We start from the raw sequence: 16,776 nt of genomic DNA, 5'->3' as shown, positions 1-16,776 counted from the left end.
ATTATTTGCCCTCTTGTGTCCATTTCACACCCATTATTTTCAGTTGACTGGTTAAGGTCTTCAAAACCAGGGATTGTGTCTGATATGCTGACTAAAAAGAAGTTAATATATTAAAATACTTTGGAATATATTACATAAATGAATGCAACAGTAGACTGTTTTCAACAAGAAGTAGACTGAGAGCTGTGTAAGATCCTAGTATAAGAAAATAAAAGAGAATATAGGAGATACAAAGATGTCTATCTTACCCTTAAAGATAATCTTCTTTGATTAGGGCTTAAACCAATGTGGTGTGACTCACTTAACATTCAAATAAGTGATGAATCCACATTATTGTTGACCATTCACCTTGAAAGAAGTATGAAAACAATTGTTTTTTCTATGCTGATTCAAAACACTACTGATGTTGAATTTTATTCTAGAGTTATGCTAACACCAACATGGAAGAGTGCAGGAATAGTAGTATTTAGAGTTGCTTGGCTCCAATCCTGACATTGAGACACAAGACTCTCTTCAAGTCATCTAACTAAATGGGCACAAAGTCTTCATTGTCAAAATGTAGGGAGATATACTGTATTATCCAAAGTTATATTCCATCTCTAAAAAAATCTATCATTCATTGAATCTCCCCCTCTGAGAATCCATATCATTCAATTTTTTCTTTTTCTTTTTTTTTTTTTTTGAAAATCAAAGCCTGCTTTTATTGATGCGCCCACAGACAGACCGGTGATTTGGAAGGGATGGCGACACTAATATGACACTCGTGGTTAACGCAACTCAAACACAGGGGGAAGGAGATGGCTTTACAGGGACATGATGCCTTCATAAGTTAGGGAAAGGGACTATTTGTTGGCTGCCCCTCTCATTTCATGTTCTTCACGAACTCCTCTCCCTTCTTGATGGAGGCCTTCAGCTCAGTAACAGGGTGGAGAAATAGGCACAGTCTGCTTCTGGGGACTTAACAAAGGAAGACTCCACAACTCCTTCCTTTCCGTTCATCGCACCCACAAGGGAGAAGACAAACTGGGTTCCAGCGCACGCCATGGACAGGGTGGCTGAGGCTGCTCCAGTGTTGGCCTTCACCACCTCGGTGCCGGCCTCCTGGATCCGCCCAGTCATGGCTGTTAGCTGGTCCTGGGGAAGGTCCACCTGGGCAGTGCACTGCGAGATCAGGGGGATGATGGTCTTCCCAGCATGGCCACCAATGACAGGAACATTGACTCGAGTGGGATCCAAACCCTTCAGTTCCGCAATGAAAGTGTTGGCTCTGACAATGTCCAGGGTCATCACCCCGAAGATTTTATTGGGGTTGTAGACCTGTGTTTCTTGAAAACTTCCGTTGCAATTGGGATGGTGGAGTTCACCGGATTGGAAATGATGACGGCCTCGGGGCAATGCTGGGCGCAGGCAGCAGACAGGGTGGCCACAGTGGAGGCATTGGTGTTGAACAGGTCATCCCAGGTCATGCCTGGTTTTCTCGGGACTCCTGCTGGAATAACCACCACATCGCAGCCTTTCAGGCAATGCGGCAGCTGCTCAGGTCCGAGGTAGCCTTTCACCGTTGCTCTGGTCTGGATGTGGCTCAGATCTGCGGCCACTCCGGGCGTATGAGCAGTATCGTAGAGGGTCAGGCGGCTCACCGAGGGACTGCTCTTGAGGAGAAGAAGTGCAAAGGGCTGCCCGATTCCTCCCGAAGCCCCTAGCACCGCTACGTTCGCATTGTTCTGGGCCGAGGTGCTGAAGCTGCGGCGGAGAGGAGAGCGGCGCGGGCAGGGCGGGCGAGGGCGGAGAACATAGTTGGAGCGGGCGGGGAGCGGAACTGCAGGCAAAGGAGCTGGCAGCTGGCACGTGACACCCCATATCATTCAATTTTTTTAAATGAGAAAAAGCATGAAACAATTTCTGCCTAAGAGGTATCGTCTGGTGTCTTAATCATTGTTAGAAGAATTGCAAAAGGAATCATTATTCTGTTCAGTTATCACCAAAATCCTGGAAGCTACATTTTTACAACAAAAGTGAGGCTACACAATTATACCATAGCATATCTAAAAAAGTGAACTCACCATAAAAAATAAAAGTAGGATGATCACTTTCCATAGTTGGAGAGAAAAACAAATGATCAAAATTAGGGTATGATGGCTTCTAGTTTTAGAGTAAAGAACTACAATTTGTTTTCTTTAGCCGGGAAGAAATAATTTTACTTTAATGTTGACTACTGAATTCCTTGTGGTGAGTATATTTATCTCTGTTTAGTGAAACAATGATAGGGTACTTTTTAAAATGTTTTCTTTTCTTCCTTTTTTTTCTTTTAGGATGAGAACCCTTGAAGCAAGATAATACTAATAACTAACATTTAATGAGAACTTTCTACCATACTATACTTTTCTAGATGCTTTATGTTTATCAATTCATTGTATTCCTGCAAAAACACGTAAGAAATGAAATCAGGACGCAGAAAAGTTAAGTAAATTTCCTAGGGCCACATAGCTAATAAAAAGCAGAGGAGGGTGAGTACCAATGAGGGCTCAGTCCAGAGCTCACACACTTAAACACTGAACTTTGTTGCCCCAAGGATATGTTGAGACAAAGGAAAGACATACTGTTCTGCTTAAGAAGGAGTAAAGCAGGTTGGAGACAGGGACAAGTGAACTAGGAAGAAGAGTTATAGAGGGGGTTTACAGTGACTGGGAAGTCCAGCAACAAGCCAGGTTGATGTCATACAAACAGGAGGAAAAAAGTGAAAATGTGGAGGAGAAAAAAAGAGCATTGTCCAAATAACTTTTGAAACTAGATAGGTTTAGTATTCAATTGAATTTAAAAGTTACTACGTGTGTTCTAGCCATACAACCACTCATAAGTTCTGTCCTACTTCATGTCTTTGGGTGGATGGTATTTGGGGAAATCAAGGAGTAGAGACTTTGTTTCATATTTTGAGGGATGTGAAAACAGCTGCAAGTGCTTACTGAGATTGAAGAATTCAGAGGAAACAATTACAGCCACAGGTGATTGGGTAAAATGCCAACCTCACCACTGCCAAAGGATCGTCAAAGGACTGGGAAGGGTCAAGTGGCCCCAGTGACATCTTGGTTTTACTTCAATGCTCTATCGAAAAGCTCTTTAACAATTCATACTAAAAACAAAGAAAATCCTTGCTATGATATGGAAAACCCTTGCTATAATGATTGCCAAGGGGACAGCATACAGGACATGCATGGAAATCATGCAGAAACCAAACTCACTCTGAGACTGGAAGCTAACTTAGAATGCTTCCTGACGCTTCTAACAAAATAGATACCAATAACTCACAATTGTTTGAGAATTGAGGATGCTCTAAATTAAATAATTCAATAAATTAGGATGCAGGATCTACTTAGTGTCAGGGAATAGAGCACTGTAAGAAAAATCTTTGCTCGTGTGGTTTACATTCCAATGGGCTAATATTCTGATTCAGGATTTACTACTGGCCGGCTTAAATGATAGTGATCCAACCATTGTCTTTTTTACATATACTGAAGTCAACATGAAAGTGCAGATAGGGATTTGTTCAAACTTACATAAAGACATTTTTTTTTAGTTATTCACTTTGGCTATACTATCTCAGGGATCACCTGCATTTTTATTAAAGAAATGTCTCCTGGGATCTAGAACAGCCTTAATTATTGTTCCTATCTCCCCATGTAGTTAAAACATTGCCTCTATTCAAGGGTTTCTCTGATTACTTTTATGGGAAGGTGGTAGAAGGTGAATCAGGTGTTATTAATTATCTCTCATCTTAACCTAGAATATTATCAAGTCCACCTCCCAAAGACACTGAATTCTAAATCACCTCACTCATTCCTAAAGAACCTGCTTTTGCTCTTCATTTTGACTGTATCTCTTGACCCTCCTCAATTCTTTCTGTCATCTCTTTAAGTGGAAAGGACAATACCAACCATACAGAGTTGAAATCACACAGAGTGACATAAATGAGATGATCTAGCAATCCAGACCCTAGTGGAAAAAAAAAAAAAAAACCCAAAAAACAAAACTGATATTGCTTAGAACAAATTAGGCCTCTTAGGTAAAAAGGTGAGTTTCTAGAAGAAGGGTGTTGGTAGAAATGAAAATAATGAAAAAGATAACTGAATCTCTCTCTATGACACACTATTCATTCAGTTATTTTGCCTGGGAGTGGGAAAAAGAAAAGGACACAGACAGAAAAATAAACACCAGTTTAAAAGCTAATTCTGTGTGGGTCAGTTAACCACTGACCTGAGAATCTCCTGGTGACGTGATGACTGAAAAGCCTTGTAAGAATGTGAATGTCTAAAAATCAGTGTAAAGTTTGAAGTTGTTTGCTACATAATTCATGAAGTGATGACTCTTGGAGATCCACATACCTTTAGTAAAAGAAATGTAGTGTTCCATACAACATTTTTATATTTGTGGTTTGGAGTCGAGGTATGGGGAAATAAGGACAAGAAGTTGTAAATCATAGTTAGGCTAACCCTGGGGCAGAGGTAGAGAGGGGTGCAAAACACAGAGGAAAATATCAGTAGAAACAAAAAATCAAAACCAGAAATGACCAAGAGAACATAAGGCCCAGAAAAATTGGGTCTGTGACAGGCTGATCTTACGTTCAAGAAGTTAGAGATTTTGGATGACTTCTGGTATGTGTATATATGTATGAAAATATATACACACATACATATAAATATTTACATATATACATATGCATATGTATATGTCTGTGTGTGTGTGTACATAATGCCTGTTCTTACATTTAGGAATGTCATAAAGCCACGCTAGTTTCGTTTATCTCTAACCAAATAGATTCTGGCATCATCTGGATCAGGTGTCAGCAAACTAGTCCCTTAGGTCAAATCTGACCAGCCACCTAGTTTTGTAAATAAAGTTTTATTGGAACAAAATAAAACCCATTGGCTTATATATTGTCTAAAACTGTTTTTGTGCTACAAAGCAGAGTGAGATAATTGCAGCAGGGTTCATGGCACTCAAATTCTACAATATTTACTCCCTGGCTCTTTACAGAAAAAGTTTGCTTACCTTTGACCTGGACCATCACCCTCCCAATCTCCTGACTTCTTGCCTTCTATCTTTCCTCCATCTCCCACCTCTCTTCTCTCTCCCTTCTCCCTCTCTCTTTTCCTTCCTTCCTCCTAGTTTTTATTTATTTATTTATTTATTTATTTTAATTTAATTTTTTTTTAAAGATTTTATTTATTTATTCACGAGAGACAGAGAGAGAGAGAGAAGCAGAGGGAGAAACAGGCTCCCAAGGAGCAGGGAGCCCGATGTGGGACTCGATCCCAGGACCCTGGGATCATGACCTGAGCCGAAGGCAGACGCTTAACCATCTGAGCCACCCAGGCGCCCAGTTTTTTTTTTTTTTTAAAGAACATTCATTTACTGAGTGCCTACTATTATTATTTTGTCATTATATTTAAAAACTACTTTTAGAGCAGTTTTAGGTTCACAGCAAATTTGAAAGGAAGGTACAGATATCTTCCATATCCCTCCTGTCCCCATACATGCACAGCCTCTCCCATTATTAACATCCCTTACCAGAGTGGCACTTTTTTTTATAATTGATAAGCCTTCACTGACACATCAAAATCACTCAAAGTCCATCATTCACATTAGTATTCACTTTTGGTTGTACAAGAGTTTGAACAAATGTGTAATGACATAAATCCATCATTACAATATCATACAGAATATGTTCACTGCTTCTAAAAATCCTGTGTTGCACCTACTTATCCTTCCCTGCCCCCCACCCCTGAAAACCAGTATATTTTTGCTGTCATAGTTTTGCCCGTTCCAGAATGTCATATAATTGAAATGAAACTGTATGTAGGCTTTTCAGATTGGCTTCTGTCATTTAGTAAATAGATATTTGAGTTGCCTCCATGTCTTTTCATGGCTTGATAGGCCATTTCTTTTTAACACTGACAAATATTCCATTGTCCAGATGTACCATGGTTTATTGTACATTTATTGTACCTACTGAAGGGCATCTTGGTTGCTTCCAAGCTGTGACAATTATGAATAAGGCTGCTATAATTATCCAAGTGCAAGTTTTTGTGTAGACATAAATTCTCAACCTCTTTGGGTAAATACCAGGGAGTGTGAACGCTGGATTATGTACTAAGAGTATGTTGAGTTCTGTAAGAAACCATCAAACTGTCTTTCAAAGTGGCTGTACCTTTTGCATTTCCATCAGCAATGAATCTGAGTTTCCACTGTTCCACATCGTCACCAGCATTTGGTACTGTCAATGTTCTGGATTTTGGCCATTCTAATCAGTATGTTGTGATACCTCATTGTTGTTTTAATTTGCATTTCTCTGATGATATATTATGTGAAAGAACGTTTCATACTTGACAGCTGCATATTTTCTTTGGTGAGGTATCCGTTAAAGTCTTTGACACCTTTTTAAATCTAGTTGTTTTCTTATTGTTAAGTTTTAAGAGTTCTTTTTATATTTTGGGAACAGTCCTTTATCAGATGTGTCTTTTGTAAATATTTTCTCTCAGTCTGTGGCTTATCTTCTCACTCTCTTGAGCTTCCTTTCTTTTTCCCTTTTGTTTCCATGTTTTTGACTCCCCATCATGTTCTTTAAAGTAACCATTACAAACTTTTCAGGATTTTGGAAAGTCTGAATATTCAACTTGAAGTTTCTCTGTATCTATACTTCCCTCCTTCTTTCACTTCTATGTTCTTCAAGCTTAATCACCCAACTCTGCCCTGATCCAATAGCTTCCAGACTTCATTACCCTGCCCAAAGTTATTCCCATGTGCTTGTCTACTAATGTTCTCTGTTCTCCCTTAAAATCAACATAAAAACATTCCTCCAATTCTTATTCCCTGTAATTCACCACCCTATCTACCTTTACCCATGTTTTTAAACTACAAATATTTCTTTAAACATTACCCATAGTCACTGCCTCTACTTTATTACCACCCACCCACACCATAAATTCCTTCAATCTGGCTTTGAATTTTACTTGGAAGTCACCAAGGACCAACTGATAATCAGTTTGCTGTTTTCTTCCTCCTTAAGATCTCTTTGGAATTGGATTTTGTCATATCTTTATTGAAACTCTTTTCTCACATGGTTTCTGACACTAAAAATTCCACTAGTGCCCAAGTAAAATACATTACTAACTTTTCCTCAAACATAGGCTATATTTTACAACCTCAGGTCAATTTTTTTTTTAGTTCTGCTTTCTTTGAAATAAACATGCTTTTTGTGTGATACAAGCTCTATCTACTCCAAGTTGTGATACAACAACCTGTCAAATACATGATAGTGGTATATAAGATCCAGGAGCACAAATGTCTTTTTAATTCTCTGTTGTGTCTCCAGTAACAGTTACACATTAAATACTAGACAAAAATTGAATAAACATATTTAATATCTGAAAGAAAATTCAGAGATCATCTACTCAAGCCCCCTTCAACTTTCGCATCATTAAAAAAAAAAATTACTGGGAAAACTGGAACATTAGAGTTCATTCCAGTATTTGTTTCTACATTTTAATGCGGCTTCTATTATATACTAAATTATTATGGAAAACTTTCCCTTTTCAAGGTATCTTTTTTTTCTTTTTTAAATTTTATTTATTTTTTTAAAGATTTTATTTATTCATTTGAGATACAGAGATACAGAGAGAGAGAGAGCATAAGCAGGGGGAGAGGCAGAGGGAGAGGGAGAAGCAGGCTTCCCACCGAGCCAGGAGCCCGATGTGGGGCTTGATCCCAGGACCCCAGGATCAGGACCCGAGCCGAAGGCAGACACTTAACCATCTGAGCCACCAAGGCGCCCCTTTAAATTTTATTTTATTATGTTATGTTAATCACCATACAATACATCATCAGTTTTCAATGCAGTGATCCACGATTCATTGTTTTCGTAAAACACCCAGTGCTCCATTCAGTACGTGCCCTCCTTAATACCCATCACCGGGCTAACCAATCCCCCCTCCCCCCTCCCCTCTAGAACTCTCAGTTTGTTTCTCAGAGTCCATAGTCTCTCATGGTTTGTCTCCCCCTCCGTTCTCCCCCTTCATTTTTCCCTTCCTACTATCTTTTTTTTTTTTTAACATACAATGTATTATTTGTTTCAGAGGTACAGGTCTGTGATTCAACACAAGTAATGACATACTGAATGAAGAAAATCACCTACTGTGATTATCAAAAATTGTGAACTTAATGTGTTATCCAACACCCAGCACCTCATCATTTTACTCTTCTATATATTTTTTTTCCCTGTGATTTGGTTCAGGTTATGTTGGTATGTCCAAATATACATACATTTTTCACTGGGGGTATATTCATTTTAGAGAAATACTTATAACACATTCCATCGGAAAATTCTGTAACATTTTTCAATAGCATGAGACAAAGGTCCCCCAAATATGATATTACACCTACAGTAACATATGAAGCTGTCATCTATTCAAAAACTAAATCTTGCTCATTCAGAAGAAAAAAATGAAAAAGTCAACTCTAATATTACTTGGAGTCTCCTGTTGGCAGCATAATCTATAACACCTAATTTTATGAGATTGAGCTCAAATATAAGCTCCCCCTCATCCCATTAAAATTTGTTGACTGCTTTTCATATTCAAGGCACTATTCTAGGTTCTATAAGGATAGAAATAAACTCTGTAGCTTGAAGAAGTTATAATAAGGGAATAATAACATTATGCAACTGGGCTTTTGCTTTCATATCTAAAAATGATGATAAAAATTCCTGTCCTGCCCAGCTCCTTGTATGCTTGGAGGACTCAGATGAGCAGTGAAAGCAATCTGTAAAATAGAAATAATTATACAACTCTTAATTATTATTTTTATGCTGACTACACGATAGCAAATTATCAGAGACCAAAATGTGTAAAGAAGTGAGGCCTGTGGTAGATACGAGGGGGAGGAATCGGCATGGAGCAGAGAGTTAGAGATATCTTTATAGAGGAGGTTGCTTCCTTCCATCATCACCCCTGCCACCTCACCTAGACTCTGGAAATTGTCTATCAGGGCCCGACATTCCTCCAGTCTCTTCTTACTCTAATCCATTGCTACCACTCCCAAAAAGTTCTTACCAAGTTTTCCTGATCCTTTTGTCAACACCTTCAAACACTCATAGAATTTGGGAAGAAATAGTTTAAATTCCTTCTTTGGAAGCATTTCAGCCTTATTTCCCACTGCTCAGTTTTCCTTACTTTCCACGCCAACTAAACTCTTGCAACAACTATTGCCTGTATCATTAATTTGGTAATTTATTTTTATTTGTTCCAGCATAGATTTAACATGGCTCATTTGGCAATTAATCATGTAATATAATTCCTTGTGGCATCTGTTCTACTGTTGCATCAAACTGTTACTTATATTCTCTTTTCATTTATACAGTTTCCTTTTTTAAACTTTTTTTTTGGGGGGGGGGTCTTCCATTTAGACACTAACTGCTGGTAAATACTGACACCATGTTTTAATCTTCCCTCCATACCACACCCCAGGGTCATGCGTATGGTTTTGCTTTGATCTACAAATTTATTGATGGACAATTCTGCAAAGTTCAGTTCTTCCTACTAAAGAGAGGTGATATAGTTCTTGTCTATGAAAAGCAAAAAATATGAGATATTAGCAATTCTGTCCTGTGCCTCCCAGATCCCTTTTCAAGACTGAAGGGTTAATTCCCTCAGTTGTTAGGAAGGTTGTCTGCTGGCCTTCCCGGGAGCAGTCCTGCTGAAGAGTCCCTCCCCCAATATCATTCTCATCTCTTTCTCAGGGCACATCACATCCAAGACCTCATCAATGCCAGCAAACAAGGTCCCAGCACCTCTCCCCAACCTGGGGTGTCTCTGAAGTTTACCTCAGCTTCACAGCACCCCCGAGGGGTCAGCTGAGTCCTTCTTGTGACTCCAGTGCAGCCAAATTTCTCTCTTTGCACAATCCCACTTCTCTCTTATTTTTTCTATAGAACTTACTACATGCAAATATACATTTGTCTCCTTCCCAAAGAACCCAACCTCTGACCAAAAATATGAAATAAACACAAATGAACACAAAGCTCATCTCATGTTGCCTTTTTTGTTCACCAACCAGGACCTCTTAGGTAAATTTAATGCTCAATTAAGGTAACTTATCATGTTTAATTTACAGTCATTCCCATCTCCTTGCTTCACTGTTAATCCATTTCTTATATTTTAACAAGTATCTATTATATATCTTTCTTATCAAAATCAGTTGTTAAAATGTTTTTTAAAGTACAGAAAAAAAAAATATTGGGTGCCTGGGTGTCTCAGTCGTTAGATGTCTGCCTTCGGCTCAGGTCATGATCCCAGGGTCCTGGGATCGAGCCCCGCATCGGGCTCTCTGCTCGGCGGGAAGCCTGCATCTCCCTCTCCCACTCCCCCTGCTTGTGTTCCCTCTCTCACTGTCTCTCTCTCTCTGTCAAATAAATAAATAAAATCTTTAAAAGAAAAAAGAAAAAAATAATATTAGGAGGAGAAAAAAATTCCCTATGAGTGAAATGCAAAATTCCACAGAATTTCAAGAAAGGAATATTTAATGTTTGGTTATAGTTATCAGGAAAATAACAAAACAAGAATCTTTAAATAATTTGAATATGAGATGGATCTTAAGATTGGAGTTGGCACCTAAAGGAGTAGCAGATGATCTGCATGAGAAGGGGAGGGGTAGATAAGCCTAGAAAGATTGGTGGCCCCATAGCATGAGCTATACCACAAAGGATGACTAGCATTAGAAGAGTATAAAAGGAGAGAGAGAAGTACTAAGTTGTATTACAGAAAATCTAAGTTACAGAGATGAACTCTATGTAGACTTATGTGGAAGAATTAAAAGGCATCTTAGCTGGAAAAAAAGATCGCCCATTGCTTCTGAAATCAATGCCACATCCAAAAGTCAGATATAGAACCTGATAAAGAATTCTGAAAGTACAATTTTTTAAAAAATGAAGGTCAGCAAAAATGTCATGTGAAGGCACCATTATTTTAACAGATGTCAGATCATCATCTTTGTTTCCTACAAAAGGATAATGTTTTACTTCTCTGCTTAGGAAAATTTCTGCTTTCCAATTAACTTCTGTAGTCCATTTATTAGTCAGGGTCCAGTGAAAGGACACAAACTACGCTAATAATTTAAACAGGAAAATTTTTAGTATAAAGGACTATTAACTCGTAAAAAGTAGTTAATGTCTAAAAGGGGTAAAACAATTCTTTAAAAACTACAGGAATAGCAAATTCAGAGAGAAAGTTCATTCTCTAGGGCTAACAGGGAAAACCTAGGAAAGGGCCAAATTTTACATTCTCCCATCCCCTTCCCACAAAGCTAATATTCAAACTTTGTTGCGAAGGGTTTGACAGGAGCCCACTGGATGGCCAAAACCTTTCCCCAGGTATCCTGGCTCAGAGCTGGTTCACTGAAAGTCCCCCCTCTGGGTTGCCTTCAGGGTTCACTGGAGCACTGTGGCCTGGAGCTGGTACACAGGGAGCTACCTGCTGGGTGGCGTGGGCTGGGGTCAGTCCGCAACTGTTTGGGTGCTGCAGAAAGTCTCCAGGAGTTGAGTGGAGAAACTTCCTGAAGGGCCAGCACCATAGGGTTCTTACCTACCTATCCCCACAAGCTAAGAGGAAGAGTCACACCAGAACTAGAAAGAGAAGCCCTTTCCTCTGCTATAGCTTACACTGCCCTCCAGGGTCCTCTGTTGACAAAACCTAACATTGAGTCATCTGACAAAGGAGAAACGTCTCTAGGGTCCAGCTCCAGTATGTCAAAAGTGGGGAAAAGAAGGGTGGATTTAGACCCGAGAGAAAATAAACTGACAGCTGATGCAGTCAGTCATAGAATTAACTTTGTTAAATGAGATAATAAGAAACAGAAGCACAAACTGAGGAAAAACGAACCAGAGCTTTTTCAAATACACTATGTTTTAAAAATGAAGAATGATGCCCAAATGCATCCTGAGTATGTTATATAGACAGAAAAGCACATTTAGTTCTACATACAATATAAACTTCAAAGCCAGGCAAAAATCAGTCCACCTTTCTGAAGTACTTAAGAATATTAAAAAGTTAGGGGCGCCTGGGTGGCTCAAATGGTTAAGCGTCTGCCTTCGGCTGGGGTCATGATCCCAGGGTCCTGGGATCGAGCCCCACATCAGGCTCCTGGCTCAGTGGGGAGCCTGCTTCTCCCTCTCCCTCTGCCTCTCTCCCTGCTCATGCTCTCTCTCTCTATCTCTGTGTCTCAAATGAATAAATAAAAAATCTTTAAAAAAAAAGAATATTAAAAAGTTATTATCCAGGTTATTATGAATATTCTCTCCAAGTATGTAAACAAATTGAGTTAGTAAATAAATAACTCAGTTACCCAAAATGCCTCAGACCAAATTTTCTGTCTCCAAACTACTTTCCTCCTGAGCTCCAGACACATTCAATCTATTATTTACTAAACATTACTATTTGGATGTCCAATTGGTACTTCTAACACCAACATCTAAATCTGTTATATGCTGGTAAACTAGCACTCAAAAATAAAAAACCAAACTGGAATGTATCTTTTGCCAATTTCTGCAGGGCAAATACTCCCAACATGGGCTCTCTCAAGCTTCGGACAACTTCACCACCATTAAAACTATTACCTGTTCAGTGTCTCGGTGAATCTCAGCCCTCCTCACCACTCCAATATCCAAGCCAGAAACCTTGTTTTCATCTATTTCTCTTCCCCTTCACCACTCCTACACTTTTCTAAATCATAGCAGTTTTTCAGTTTTGTTTCTCCAGTCTGTCACTGCCTTTGTTCCCACTGCCACCATCTTATATCATGCCATTTGAGTTTCATTAGCCTAACTGCTGTTCTTGTGTCAAGTCTGTCTTTCCCTCATACTGTTCACTGCAGGCAAAATCATCTTTCCTTTTTTTTTTTTTTTACTGAGATATAATTGACATAAAACACTGTATGAGTTTAAGGCGTACAACTTTTGATATGATACATTTATATATTATGATATGATTACCACAATAGCCTTAGCCAACACCTCTACCACGTTACATAATTATAATTTGTGTGTGTGTGTGTGTGTGTGTGTGGTGGGAACATTAAAGATCTGGTCTCTTAGCAACTTTGAAGTTTATAATAAGTATTACTGACTACAATAACTATGCTGTGCATTAGATCTCCAGAACTCATCCGTGTTCTAGTCGTGCCGTTATACCATTTAACATTTCCCTCATTCCCCTGCCCCCAGCCTCTGGTGACTACCATCCTACACTGTTTCTATGAGATCTGCTTTTTTACATTTGACATATTAGTAAGATCATACAGGATTTGTCCTTCTCTGTCTGGTTCATCTCACTTAGCATAATGCCTTCAAGGTCCATCTATGTTGTTGGACATGGCAGCGTTGATCTTCCAGTGCACGTAAGTCTCGCTGCTCCGCTTCTCTTAAAACACTTTCGCCGCTTCTGGTATGAAATAAGATGATTTTTTTGTGGCTCCTGATCTCCTTTCTAGCCTCATCTTGCATTACACCCTAATTCTTTTCCCCCTGCACACCTCAGCCTGTCACCTCTTCAGCCACCTTGATCTACTTGTAGCTCCCAATGGGAGCTTTCTCTGGTTTTCAGGTATTGACATCTAGAGCTTTGTGTGCTTAGATTGTATTTTTTGCTTTTAATTTATACTTTTTGTACCTTTTTTTTCTTATCAATGACCTGATCAATTTTTAATTCCCCCATTGTTCTTCTATCAGCTTCAAAGTTGTATCCATTTATATTCTGATTACTTTTATATTTTAAGTTGCATTCATATTTAGCCTAATGAAACAGAACATTAATGAAATTTCTACTCTCCTCCCTAGCACAAAGACCTGAGAATGCTTATGTACAGATCTTCCCTGACAATACTCTTGTATTTTATTTCCATCTTCATTTTATCTGCCCCAAAGTTATTTTTAGAGCTAATTATTAACATTTGCTATATGCTTACTAATTCTTTGCTCACCATTGTTCATGATGTCTCGCATTTTTTCTACCTGGTTTCAATTTCTCCTTTGTTAAGTACATTCTTTAGTAGTTCAGAGAGTGGCTGTGCATAGAAACCTCTGCCGTATTTGTTTTTCTGAAAATGTCCTCATTTTAACCTCAATTTTCATCAACAATTTAACAATTCTAATTTAGGATTCTAGTCTGACAATTATTTCCTCTCAGCACTTTGAAGATACCATTCTCTTGTTTTCTAGCCTCCAATATTGCTTTTAAAATCTATTGTTCAAGTAGTTATAATTCATTTGTTTATAATATTTATACATTGACTCTTATGTGCTCAAAACTCACTGTGGTTTTCAATCTGAGGGTTAATATATTTCATTAATTCTGGAAATTTCTCAATCATTAGCTCCTTAAGTATTACTTCTTCCTCATTTTCTCAGCTCCCTCCGGAAATCCTATTTCAGATGAATAGGTGGGTAAATTCTGTCATTTCATTCTCCATATCTTTAATTTTTTTCCCATATCTTCTGTCTCTTCTTCACTTGTGCCACATTTGGGGAATTGCCCCCAGATTTTTTTTTCTTGGGCATGGGAAGTTTAAAGAAAATTTTAATTATCTTTAAATTTGCCCTATAACCCTAATCTTATGTTTTTAAATTTTGATATCTATAATTTTAATTTCTAGAACACTTAGCTTTTTTTTCCAATTTTGCTTGTTCATTTTTTGTCTTGTCTGTTTTTTAAAGATATTTATGTATGCATGTATTTATTTTTTTGAGAGAGTGTACGCAAATGTGCACACATGCACGAGCTGGGGGATGGGTGGAGAGGGAGGGAGAGAATTTCAAGCAGACTCCCCGCTGAGTGAGCATGATGGGGCTCCATCTCACGACCTTGAAATCATGACCTGAGCTGAAATCAAGAGGCGGATGTCAACAGATTGAGCCACCTAGGCGCCCCTTATTTTTTATTTTTTAATAAATTCTATTTCTCTTTGAAACTCTTTGTCTTAAATATACTAGTCCATTCAACAAATTCTAAAATTATCCTCAGCACAGTGGATACACAGCAAATATAACAGACAACAATGGGGCACCCGAGTGGCTCAGTTGGGTAAGTACCTGCCTTCAGCTCAGGTCATGATCCCAGGGTCCTGTGATCAAGCCCGTGGGGCGGGGGGGGGGTCCCTGCTCAGCAGGGAGTCTGCTTCTTCATCTGTCCCCTCTCCCTGCTTGTGCTCCCCCCAGTAAATAAATAAAATCTTTGGAAAAAAATATATAACAGACAACAAGATTCTTCTCATCATTAAGCCTATATTCATATGTTACAGTCTTTTTTCAGACTGTCTTATTAAATCAAGTTCTCAGGGATCCTGACTGTCCTATTTTTTGTGATTTCTAACTCTCAAGTTGGTTGACTTTTGTTATGGTGTGGGGTGGGGGTAGGGCTCACCCTGACTGGGAATTGTTTTTCTCTATGGGACTCTGTGTACAGCTGGGCTGGAAGTATTCCTTCAGAGCAGTTTTGCATTTGCATTTTCTTCTGCCAGATGTCCAAAGGATTTCACTGTCCTAAGATCAATTTTTATGTTACAGTGTCTACTTAGAGATCCCTGTACTATGAAAAGAGTGAAATTTGTATATCATACTCTACATGAAACAAGTTTTGAATTTTGATTTCTTATAGAAACATGTTTTTTCTTCTTTCTTTCTTTCTTGCTTTGTTTGGTTTTGTTTTGTTTCCCATTCAGAGCCCTGGGCAGCATTATGCCTTTTACTTCTTTCTGTGACCTTGTAGCTAGAGATTTTAGTTCCTGATCCATGGAAGATTCAGCCTTTCCAGATTATTGCTTATAGCTTTATGCGGAGATCTCAGCTTCAAATTCATGCTCTGTTCTGACCTATTGTTTCCTATTCTTGAGTGGGAATTAAAGCCCAAGTGCCTAGCTGCAAGGGCCTAGCTTCAGGCCTAATGTCCCAAACCCCAACCCCAAAACCCTGCACTGCGTTATTACAGCAACAACATTGTTACTGCTTTGGTTTCAAGTGCCTGCTTCCCTCCCCCCCTTAATTTTATTTTTTAATTAAAAAAAAAAAAAGACTTCTTTTTTGTTTAAAAGTTATTTATCAGTTTTTGTTTGTGGAGGCAAAAGTTTGTTAGTTTGGTCCACAACATGACTGGATCCGGTCATTTATACTCTCTGCCTGAGAACCCAATTCACTAGTTCTTAACATCAAACACCACCCATGTGTATTCTTACTGCAAATGGAGTATACTATATAATATTTACCTCATTATATTGTATTTGTCTCTTAATTGTATTGTACCTCCTTTAGAGTATAAATTGGTTGAGATTAGGGTGTGTAATTTACTCATCGTTACATGCTAGCAGTACCTGGGACACTGTAGACACAATTTGTTGAATGATTAAATGATTGAATGAATAAATACATAAAATCATTTTATCATAATAGACCAGCAGACTCACATTCTTCCACATTCAACATACATACACACATATTCACATACATCTGTAAATACATATATACAATTTTTACATTTTAAAATTAATTTTATAAAAAACTGTTTGGAGTTAAATACATTGTCCCAGAATCAACAAGTTATTTTGAAAAATGCAATAGTAATTATTGGGCAAATTTCTGAGATTCAAAGATTTTAGCAATTTATTAATGTTAATTACTTTTGAAAAAGCTCAAATTTTTAGATTATAATCATGACTGAGGGTTTTCAGCACATTACTATAAAC

The 16,776-nt window shown here is 38.3% G+C and overlaps 1 protein-coding gene and 1 pseudogene across 6 annotated transcripts in view; both read right to left on the bottom strand.

Moving 5' to 3' along the window:
• Nucleotides 1-16,776, bottom strand: part of GRIK2 (glutamate ionotropic receptor kainate type subunit 2) — a 668,588-nt gene that overhangs the window by 453,567 nt on the left and 198,245 nt on the right. The gene's annotated exons all lie outside the window — the stretch shown is intronic.
• LOC123837122 (malate dehydrogenase, mitochondrial-like) lies at nucleotides 910-1,813 on the bottom strand (annotated as a pseudogene).

This window comes from Mirounga angustirostris, unplaced genomic scaffold (genome assembly GCF_029215605.1).
Source record: "Mirounga angustirostris isolate CCGP_5_RB_7025 unplaced genomic scaffold, mMirAng1.0.hap1 SCAF_8, whole genome shotgun sequence".
Lineage (NCBI taxonomy): Eukaryota > Metazoa > Chordata > Mammalia > Carnivora > Phocidae > Mirounga > Mirounga angustirostris.
The sequence above is the reverse complement of the archived record's forward strand: the minus strand, read 5'-3'. Positions and strand labels throughout refer to the sequence as shown.